Source organism: Cupressus sempervirens, chromosome 1 (assembly GCF_028749045.1).
Source record: "Cupressus sempervirens isolate cs-2001-9-10 chromosome 1, ASM2874904v1, whole genome shotgun sequence".
Lineage (NCBI taxonomy): Eukaryota > Viridiplantae > Streptophyta > Pinopsida > Cupressales > Cupressaceae > Cupressus > Cupressus sempervirens.
Window position 1 is genome coordinate 419,862,305 of NC_143118.1, and position 12,581 is coordinate 419,874,885.

Below are 12,581 nucleotides of genomic sequence, written 5' to 3' on the forward strand. Positions count from 1 at the left end.
GCAAAATAACCATATCTTCAGAGATAGAGAATCCCCTGCTTTTGTTATTGTAGATAAAATTGAAGGCTTAATGAAGGATACTTTTGCATCAAAAATGGGGGAGACATTGAAGAAGGAGGCAACAACATAGAAAAGAAAAAGAATAGGGAGAGGAAAAGATAGGAGGCCAAGTGGATTTTTCCCCTTGAAGATTGGCATAAAGCCAATTTCAATGGGGTAGCCAAAGGCAATCCAGACCCAGCCGGAAGTGGAGGAATTATCAGAAATAGTCATGGGGGAGATGTTGCAGCTTTTTCCTATCCTCTTGGGTCTTAGACAAACCATTTTGTTGAGGCCAGTGCAACTTGTCACATTGATAAATTAGCCCTAGATTTTGGGATTGAGAACCTTTTGTTGGAGGGGGACTCATCAAATATAATAAATTCTTTAAATGGACACTCAGTTCCCTCCTAGGCCATTGCAAATGTGGTGGAGGAGATTAAATTCAACTTGGGAAAATTTAATAAGGTCCACATCAGCCATGTGTATAGGGAAGCCAACTCAGCCATGGATTGGTTTGCGAATGAAGTAGTAGTCAAAAACATAGTGATGACATGGCACAATGGCGATATCTTTTCAATGGTTGTGAAATATATTACAAAGCTAGATCATATCTAGGGAAGTACAAAGGAAATCCAATATTAATTATGGAAAGATATGAAAGCTTGCATGATGAAGAAGGTGTAAATGAAAATCATGTGAAGGTAATAACTATCCATCATATTGAGTACATGTGGCATGTTTTATGGGTCACTTTGCCTTCTACCATTAAAATTGCCAAATGCAAAAAATATTTTAGGAATCAAAAATCAAAGGAAGTTGAAGTCTATGAAAGAATAGAGAGCAGGTGTAGGATTTTCAAACCAAAGGTCAATATGGTAGGGGAGAGAAGTAGGAAGGAGCTGATAGGGGAGGTGAAAACTTGGAGGAAATTATCAAAGGTCTGGCATAAGTTGGAGAAGGGTGGTATAACGAAATTCATAAAAAAACTCCATGGCTTCAATGAGGAGATCACTAAGATCATGGTGGACTCATTAAAGGATGGGCACATAAAAATCAATGGGGTTACTCACCAGGTTAATGTGGAACTAATAGCCCAAGTCACGGAGATACCCATTTAGGAGATACACTTTTTTAGAGACAAGAAAATGTCTGCTAACGCAATCAAAGACTTTGTGAAGGATGAGGATGAAAGGAAGAAACTTGTGAAGGCCGAGACATACTATAAAATGGAGTCAATTAAAAAGATTTGGAGGTATGTCATAAGGATAATTATTGAATATATATCTCTAGATACTAGATTTGATAGGGTCAGAACACATCACTTCATTTTGTTAAAACATTTAGGCATGGTATAAAAATTTCATTTCCTTTTTATCTCTTCACTTCAATGAGCAAGGGCATTGAGGGTTTCAAGAAGAAACCTACTATGAACCTAGCCCTTCATGAGGGTTTTCTCCTTTTGGTCTATGAGTATCTAAAGACTCATACCAAGGGAAAATCCCTAGGTCATTCTAGGGATTCCTTAGAGGAAATTTGGAGCTCAAACTATTCTGGCTCTAAGGAAGTTCAAAGCATAAATTTGGAAGATGAGGATAATACCCCCTTGAAAGGAAAGAAGCCTAAGGGAGGGGAGAGAAATTGTTTCGCTATTAGCATTGTACCTGTAGGAAGAGCCCTCGGGGCTTATCCCCTAATCCCCCCAAATTTGAGGAATAGGAAGAGGAGGAGTATAATGATGAAGAAGAGGAAATAGAGGTTGAGGAAGAGAAGGAGGGGAAGGATAGTGAGAAGAAAAAGGAGGATGCTCCTTTTTCAATAGTAAAATTAAATTCTTAAATATTGTTCTAATTTTTGTTTTGAATTATTTTGGGTAAATAAATTGTGGTAATAGTTTCTCACATTTTGTTCAAGTTTTGGATTTTGATCTAGCGGCATATTGATTGTGGAGGATTTAAAATTTAATCAAGGAGACATCATAAAGTATCCCAACCTTTATCTACTTGGCATCCTTGCTTAGAATTGATGTTTATGTTATTTACCTTAGCAATCTATATCATTATTATAACTATTTTATTGTGTGAAGTTCTATGAGATATAAAAGAAAAACGCCATAAAAAAAATTGGTCATTTGTTATGTGTTTTTGGCTTAAGAGCTTTAAAATGTAATGGATATGTTTCCTCCTCTATCTAGTCCTAGAGATCTGTCTATAGATCAGGAACCATCTTTATAGTCTTCTATCATGCATCTGGTATCCATTACAACTGTAGAATCATTTAGAATAGCTATTAACACTAACATATCAACCTCTTTCATTACATTTAATAGTTACATCTTTCTTTGTCACTACATCTAATAGATGTTCTCTACTTTGTTTGACCATTCAAATATCACTAATACTATTTGTGATCATTATTTCATGAAAAATTTGAACGTCACATTTAAATTATTTATTCTTTCCTTTTGTGTTGTTGTATCTATCATTCATCATTATCGCAGCCAAGATTTATTCTAAATTCTTCCTTATTGAATATTGTATTCTTCACTTGGTTCATAACTACAAGTTGATAAAAATTAATCTAGAGCACTTGGTATCACTCAACTATACATTTATCACCATTTCTTTATCTATATTTAATACTCTAATTCACCACATTTCCTTTGCAAATTCAATTTTGATGTTGGGAACCTATCTTCTAATTCTAAGTTCAATTACTTGTCATATTGTAATTTGTTTTCCTCATAGTAACATGGAGATGCATTCCTCCTCAGTTTTCCATATGTCCTAGAGAGTTGGACACATTGGGGAATTGGAGACTTTGTTTCCCCATCCCTAGTGGTGCCATCAAATTCTACCAACTTCTCCAAGGATGGGGAACATTTTAGTGTTGACTATTTTTTGATTTGACTATTTATGTTCATTGTTTGATGTTCCAATTCAATGCAGTGTTCAAGTATTTACTCTTTTATATCTTTCTGTGTTATATTAGAATACATCTTTTCATAAGTAGCATTTTAAGTACCATATGTACAATATAACTTTACACAACCCCCTCCTGATTCCTCGACATCATTCCCATGATGTCTGCCAACTATCCCCAAATAATGGCCCCTTTGTCCCCTATATCCCAAATCTTGTCCACTTATTCTATTGACCCTGAAGGTGGTGTAAGTATGTTTTTTCTAAATATCATATCAAACTTCGTTAATAGGAAAACTATTGTTAGTTTGTAGTGACTGATCAAGAAAGTACTATACATACTTCATAAATTAAATTTTTGTTGTCCTATTCTTTTAGGCCATATTTTATCGAGCCCTATTTTATCAAGATTTTGGGTTGACATGTAGTTAACCCTAAAGCGGTTTAGTACATGTATAAAAGGGCTTAGGGTTAGGGATAGTTTCATAGTTGTGATGCAAAGTTGGTTCTTGTGATGGTATCAAGTTGTAAGGGACTACGAATTGTAATCAGGTTGTAATCACTCGATCATAAAAATATCAGACTTGTTATTTGGTGGATGTAGCCTAATGATTGCGTGAACCATGTTGAATCTTGGTGTCTTGTGTTCTTTTCTGTGTGATCTATTATTTTCTATTATTGGTTATATTTGCATGTAATTTTTATTTCTTTCTATGGTTTAATCCTAACAAGTGGTATCAAAGCGAGGTTTTTTTTAGTTATCCTCTATAGGAAAGTCTCACGGTTAAGTGGGAGTCCCATGGTTGAGTGAAAGCAATGGAAAATGAGGGTAAGCTGAGGGTTGATAGGTTTAATGGGTAGAACTTCCAGTTATGGAAGATGCAAATGGAAGACTATCTTTATCAGAAGGATTTATGGAAGACATTAGAAGGAAAAGCAAAGAATTAGGGATCTATGTCAAATGATGAATGGGATATTTTAGATAGAAAGGCACTTGGAAATGTACGATTATGCCTAGCACCATTGGTGGCATTTAATATTACAAAAGCAAAGACATTAGAAGATTTGATGAAAACCTTAGCAACACTATATGAAAAGCCCTTCACTTCAAATAAGGTATTTCTCATGAAGTGTTTATTTAGTATGAAAATGGCAGAAGGTGGATCTATTATAGATCATTTAAATGAGTTTAATACTATTACTAGTCAATTATCTTCTGTGGTTGTCAATTCTGATGAAAAAATTAGGACTCTCTTGATTTTGCATTCTTTGCCTGGAAGCTAGAATGGCTTGGTAATGGCTGTGAGTAATTCTATTCCTAGGTCTAGTACCCTAAAATATGATGATGTCATTAGTGTTATTTTGAGTGAGGAAAGTCACAGGAAATCCTCAGGTGGATCTCCATTAGGAAGTGCTTTCAATGCACAAAGTAGGGGTAGAACGACTAAGAGAGGAAGTAATTCTGGGAATCATGGGAAATAAAGAGGAAAGTCAAAGGGGAGGAGGTCTCAATTGAGAGGACCAAATTATTGCTGGTACTATGTTAAACCAGGGCACAAAAAGAAAGATTGTTGGGATCGAAAGAAAAATGAAAGAGATAAACCAAATGGAGACAAGGAGGCAAATGTGGTAAGTAACAAATCTAAAGAGGATGCTTTGCTTCTATCTTTAGCAAGTGTTGATGATTCATGGGTTCTAGATTTTAGTGCTTCATTTCATGCTACACCTCATAGAGATTATTTCATTGATTATGTCCAATGGGATTTTGGACTTATTTATTTGGGGGATAATGAAACCTATCCGATTGTTGGAAAGGGAAAAATTAAGATTAAGTTGTAGAATGGGAATCATTGGCTACTACATGAGGCAAGTCATGTTCTAAAGCTGAGTAGGAATTTCATTTCAGTAGGGAAACTCAATGATGAGGGTTGTGTAGTTAATTTTAATGATAAAAATTGGAAGGTTTCAAAAGGATCCCTTGTAGTAGTAAAAGGTGTGAAAGTAGGCACCTTATATCTTTGTACAAGTCATATTGTTCCTTTTGCTTTAATTTTTTTAGAGGAAAACGAATGTTCTGGAACAATTGCTACAGTTGAATAGAGAGAACAAATAGCCACTATAGATTCTGATATAGCGCTATGGCACAACAGACTTGGGCACATGAGTGAGAAATTTATGTAAGTACTTCATTCAAAGAAAGTTTTACTAGGTCTAAAATGTATTAATATGGATTTCTGTGAAAGTTGTGTGTATGGAAAACAAAGGAGAGTGAGCTTTGTAAAGATTGGGAAGGAAAAAAAAGAGAGAGAAATTAGACCTTGTGCATACCGATGTATGGGGACTAGCTCAGGTATCTTCCCTTGGAGGCTCTCATTATTATGTTACATTTATTGATGATGCAACTAGGAAAATATAGGTTTATTTCTTTAGATAGAAATCTGATGTATTTCAAACTTTTAAGAACTTGAAATGTTGGGTTGAGAATGAGACTGGTAAGAGATTAAAATGTCTCAAAAGTGATAATGGTGGTGAGTATGCAGTCATGAATTTGAAGATTATTGCTCCACTAATGGTATTTGTAGACAAAAAACTATTCCAAGGACTCCACAAGAAAATGGAGTGGCTGAATGCATGAACGAGACTATAATGGAGCATGCAAGGAGCATGAGGTTGCATGCTAGGTTGCCCTTACACATGTGGGCATAGGCTATTGATACTATTTTATATTTGATTAATAGAGGTCCCTCTACTCCTTTAGGTTGTGGTATTCCAAAGGAAGCATTGACTGGTAAGAAGGTGAGTTATTCTTTTTTCAACACCTTTGGTTGTGAAGCATTTGCTCACATAGATTCTGAAATAGAACCATGATGGAAGCTAAGTCAAAGAAATCTGTATTTGTTGGATATGGCATTGATGAATTTGGTTATAGGCTTTGGGACTTTGAAAATCATAAAATTGTAAGAAGCAGGGATGTCATATTCAATGAGAAAGTGTTGTACAACGATCTGTTGCAGCAACATGAGAAGAAAGAAGATGATTATGTAGTGCTGGATGATACTCCAAAAGATGATGTTCTAGCCATTCCTCATGATGTACAAAAACAACAACAAAAACAAATACCACACACACACCAGTGAATGTTAGACAATCGACAGGTAAAATTAGACCTCCAAAAAGATTTTCTCCTTCTTTGTCTTCAATTTTACTTACTAGTTTTTGCGGACATGAATCTTATGATGAAGCTATGTAGGCGGATACTAAGATTCAATGGGAGTCTGGAATGATAGATGAAATGGAATCTTTGTTGAAGAATAAGACATGGAATTTGTGCAAGTTACCTACCAATAAAAATGCTTTATAGAATAAGTGGGTTTACAGGTTGAAAAAAGAGGAAGGAGGTAAGAAAAAATTTAAAGCCAGGTTAGTTGTGAAAGGATTTGCACAAAAAAAAGGTATTGATTTTGATGAGATATTTTTTTCTTGTTGTGGAGATGACTTCTATCCATACTATATTAAGTACTGTGACTACTAAAGATTTGTATTTGGTGTAGCTTGATGTCAAAACAACCTTCCTTCATGGTGATTTGGATGAAGAAATATAAATGGCTTAGCCATAGGGATTTGAGGTCAAAGGTAGGGAGAACTTAGTGTGCAAATTGAAGAAATGTTTATATGGCTTGAAGCAAGCACCTCGACAATGGTATCTAAAATTTGATAGGTTTATGCATGAGCATGACTATAACATCTGTCATTCAGATTATTGTGTTTATTTGAAGAGGTTGGATGATGACATCTACATTATTCTACATTTATATGTTATTGATATGCTTGTAGTTGGGTCTAACATGGATCATATTATGGGTCTGAAACACTAGTTAGCACATGCATTTTCTATGAAGGATTTTGGGGCAGCAAAAAAAATGCTTGGTATGGAGATTTGCAAAGATAAGAAGAAAAAAACATTGATACTATCTCAGGCTAATTATGTAGAGGAGGTGTTGCAATGTTTCTCTATGGAGAATGCTAAATCTGGTAGGACCTTTACCTGGTCATTTGAAGTTGACTAAGCAGATGTGTCCTAAGACACAAGAAGAGGAGGATAAGATGTCCAAGGTACCCTATGCTTTAGCTTTAGGAAACCTAATGTATGATATGGTATGTACTAGGCTAGATATTGCACATGCAGTGGGAGTCATTAGTAGGTATATGATTCATCCAGGAATTGAGCTTTGGAATGGAGTCAAATGGATTCTCAAATATTTGAGAGGAACATCCAATAAGTGTCTACACTTAAGGGGCTCTACTACTAATTTACAAGGCTATGTTGACTCAGGTTTGGCAGGGGATATTGATACTAGGTAGAGTACTATAGGTTATGTCTTTACCATTGGTGGGGTAGTTGTGACCTGGGTTTCTAGGTTACAGAAAATTAATACTCTATCCACTATAGAGGAAGAGTCTATTGCTACTACAGAGGCAACCAAGGAGATGATATGGCTTCAGTTCTTCTTAGAATAATTGGGACATCCTTAGAAGGATAATTATTTGCTAACAGATAGTTAGAGTGTCATTCATCTTGCAAAGAATTCACCTCTACATTCAAAGACCAAACACATAGAGTTGTGGTACCATTTCATTTGGTCAATTTTAGTGGATGGAAAGTTAAAGTTGGAGAAGATACATACAAATGAAAATCCATTAGATATGTTGACAAAGGTAGTAACAAGGGAGAAGTTGAACTCCTCTTTAGCTTCGATTGATCTTCTAGACTGAACATGAATAAAAGAATAGTAAAGTCCAAGGTGGTTTGATCCAGTGGAAGCCTTATTGAGTAGAGGCATAGCTAAAGGGATTAGTCTCCAAGTGGGAGATTGTTGTTTCATTTGTATCCTGATCAGTCCCCAAGTGGGAGATTGTTAGTTTGTGGTGATTGATCAGGAAAGTACTGTCCATACTTCATAAAATGTTTGGGTTCTATTTTTTTGAGCCCTGTTTTATCGAGATTTTGAGCCAACGTGTAATTAACCCTAAAGTGGTTTAGTACTTTTATAAAAGGGCTTAGGGTTAGGGATAGTTTCATAGTTGTGATGTGAAGTTGGTTCTTGCAGAGGTATTGAGTTGTAAGGGATTACAGATTGTAATCGGGTTGTAATCACTAGATCATAAAAATATCAGACTTTTTGTTTGGTGGATGTAACCCAAGGATTGGATGAACCACATTAAATCTTGGTGTCTTGTGTTCCTTTTTGCGTGATCTATTATTTTTTGTTATTGTTTATATTTGTATGTAATTGTTATTTTTGTCTCTGGTTTAATCCTAACAACTATGTTCATTATTGGATGTACGCTCATGCATCTTCATCATTCTTGAAGAGTTTTGATCCTATTGGTTGAAATCCTATGTCATTGCTAAAAATTTTGTGGTAGTACATCCAATAAGAAAAAAGGTAGGATTCTATTTCTATGAATCCAAGCTTTGAAGTGTTCCTAATTGTATATTATGGTCCTTACCAAAAATATCAAGTGTTGGCAACCAAGGGAAAAGTGTTCAATTAAGAAATATAGATTCTTAGGCTTTGTAGTTGATTCTTCTCGTGGTTCTTTAGTATTATAATTGTATCAATGATATCATGATCTATGTGTCCATCAATACTCTAATGAAAAGTTCCCCTTTGTGCCAAAATATTTCTACTTTGAGTGCTAAATTTATGTGTGCAAGTCATGATGGAAACTTAGAGATGGATTGGCTTTATTTGATTTGACCAAATATATTTTGAATTTCTTAAAATACCTGATACTCTATGTGATCCCAAACAAAGAACTCTAGAATACTTAGCAAAGCTCCAAAATGTAATAAGATTTATCTTCCATGGCTCAAGTTATCAAAAAACATATACTTCATTTAAATTAATTTTGTTGTTGTAACAAATAATCTTTACTTCATTATTTCTTAATATTTCAAAGTGTCTTCTTCATGATACTATTCTTATATAGGTTGTTGCATGAATTTGTTGATAAATCATTATTCATATCTAGTGTACCTTTGATGGACTTACTATTAAAACCCATTTTAAAATGTTTAATCACCTTCATTTGCATACTTTCATATTGTATGACCTCCATAAAAATCATGTGTTTTAAAATATTTTATCACCTCCATTTGTAGACTTTCATATCGTACAACCTCCATAAATATCAAGTCTTTTAATGCCAATATGGGATACTATTTGATATATACTTTTTTTTATGGTGTGATTGGTTTTTAATTTGAACATGAATGTGAATCTTTTGTTGATAGTGGTAGATGGTGTTAATTCCCATCGTTGCAATCTTTCTCTCTTTAAAGTCATTAGTCTTTGCATGTGTTAGCTTACTCATTCAGACCATAATTCACACAACAAGGGTGTCATCATATGTTCTCTTAGATTGCATGAGCTCCCTAGAAATAAATCTCTAGGTGCATGATGTATGTATCTATACATATTGATGTATACATTGAGTTTAATATATGGATATTTTGTTTGGGTATTTATTGGCCATTTGTATTCAAAGACTTTCTTGGTAGTCTTGTTCAGTGGTTCCAATATAGTCATCTTCTAATGCTACCATATTATATTTAAGAAGGCTACTCTACAAATGTTAAGTTTGAGGATGCTCCATTACACATATTTTCAATGGTCCTTCATATACCAATATTTAAACATTTGTATGTCATTGTAGTCCTCTACATATAGAAGTTATAAGTTATGTTATTGTAGACTTTCCTTCTATTAATGCTTATGTAGTCTCCTCGTTCAATGATGGTTCACCCTCCCTCATTCTCTATACTGTGTACACATATGGTGATATTTAGACAATAGGTTGTAGAATTAAGCTAATATTTTTATGGGATTGCCTTTCAATACATGTCTAGATTCCACCCTACTAGAAGAATGGAATTAATTCCCACATCTATATCTTTGGAAGACTGACTAGTTGCATCCTTTAAATGTCAAGAGATGTGTGTTTTTATTATTATCTTCATGCACTTGACATTCATATGAAATCTACTTATATATTCTCTTCTCTAATCAACTTTTATTATGATTACAACTTATACCACTTTTACAATTCTCTCAATCTCACATTCTCCCGAGTCTACTCACCATCTCTAGCGAGAATATACTATATGTACTCATCGTGAGAATGAAGAGGTAGATAATTGGCATTGATTTATAAAAATCTAACATAAATAGAGGCCCAAAAAGTGGGGCTCCATTATAACACAAAATTTCAATGATGTTAGATAGGCTTTCACCTAGATAGAACACTAGATTTGTCTCACACAACCAAAAACATGCAATGGCAAAGATTTCTTAGCTTACATTTCCAATGAGAGGATGAAAGCAATGTGGAGAGTCATTGAAGCAATGAGAGTTTACAATTTTATCACCACTAGCACCATGTTAGGACTTGATGTTGAACAATTGTCAATCTTATAGGTTGGCACATACATAACAATCCCTCCATTCTTCACGAACATCACTAGGAGAATTTTATATTCACCATCATGGGGAACTATATATTGGCCTGCTTCCTTCCATAATGAGATCATTCTTGTTTGTCAACCATTGGTGATGTTTTACTAGTGCTTGCATAGTTGTGATTAGAACTATAATTATAATGTGTTCATTTTGTTTGATTTTATCTACAGTACATTAATTTTAATTGATTAGTCTTCTACAATTTAAACAAGCATTTAAGCTTTGTGCCCCTTCTCCACCTCTTCCATACAACTTATATTTGTCTGTCAACCATATATCCTGCATAAAGACTATCCATGAAAGGCTCCATCATAGATAAGGCATGCCTTTTCTTGATCACAAGATAGGTCAAGTGAAAGATAACAAATATCGATAGCGAGATAAGGAATGAAAGAATCATCTTTGTACCGAAGAAAAGCAGTCAAATAGACCCTCAGGAAGTTGATCTAAGTGACAAATGAGTTGGAAAATACTTGTGTGAATGTAGGCAATTGTTTGCCTTAAGATTACTAGATGTTCAATGATATTTTGATCAATCACTAGAATTTCATTTTAGATTACAATATCAAGTTCGCCTAGTTTTTCTTCATCCTCTTTTTGTTCTGGCAGGCCGAACACAATCTTCTTTTCTACATATTTAGCAAAACATATTTATAAAGAACTATACCTTTGTAAAGCAATGCCACATGTTGTAAATGAAAAGTTGCTTGATGAAAATAGCGAGTTGTACGTAGCAGTCATAAAAAAATATCAGAGTGGTATTGTGTATTGTGTTCAATATAGTGTAGTCACATCCTCTGAGGCATATCATCAGACATATTTGAAGATGAGATCAATAATGAGATTGGGAAGACCGTAACTAATATTCTTACAGAACAACGAATAAATTAAACCAATAGTTGAGTGGATGGTACAAGACATGTTAGATATAGTGTTCTTCAAGTACTCTTAATCTGCTCAAACAATAGTGCTTAGTAATGATACAAAGGATATTGCCACGATAGATGGATGACCGATTGGAATAAGTAATAGCAGTGGAAAATTTAGTTGAGATGCTTCAGGAATGAAAGTCAGCAGTGTGTGTGCAGTAAGACGAGATCCTAGAATAACAGATGAATATTATGTCGATTATCAGGTCACAGGGAAGAAAATAAAAGGTGAGCCTTATTTTCACTTTTTAGAACAATCTATAGTCAAAATCTCTCTAGGCTATCTAGTGAGCTACAGAATAATGAAAATTGTTTTGTTAAATTATATTTTTACAGCAATGTAATAAACATATTGGTTGACAAAGCTTGGAACTCTTGGATATCTTTTCTTAAGTTATGTCCACACTATCATTTGTAGATTGTAGGATTACTAGTCTATCTCATATGCAAATATTTATGCATGTGTATTTTTCCTAGGTAGGATGGGCATAGATATGTCCTTCACAAGTGTTTGTCTATGAATTACTAAAAACTTCTTGCACAAGACAAGAAAAATTCAATTGTTGTAGTGTGTAACAATAATGAATATATGGAAAAATTATCTACTTCATATTAATCTTAAATATTGGATAGCATAGAGATTCTCAGGCTATTGGGAAACAAAACCATGGATTCTAATGTAGTACATTATAATAGTGTCTTTGAATATAACTCACATAATCTATATGGGCTCTCAAAGGCCATTATGACCAATAGGGCATTGGGATCAATAATAAACAAGAGTCCCTTCATACTAACATGTTCTACCTTTTGTTGGATTTGGAGTCCATGCCACACATTGGATAAGGGACAATGGTGCAACATGAATTAATCTTTGGTTCTAAACTTTGGATTGTTTGGAATCCTCATGGTGGGTGCTGATATGTGTGGCTTTTCAGAAGACATAATAGAAGAACTCTACAATAGATGGATTCAACTTGGTGCATTTTATACATTTTCTAGACATCATTATGTAATAGGTATAGTTCATTCCGAGCTCTACTTATGGAAATCAGTCATAGAATCTGCTAGGAAGGCATAAGGTTTCAGATACCATCTTCTTCAATACATATACACATTATCCTTGGAAGCCCATACAAAAGGATCTCCAATTGCAATGTCTTTATTCT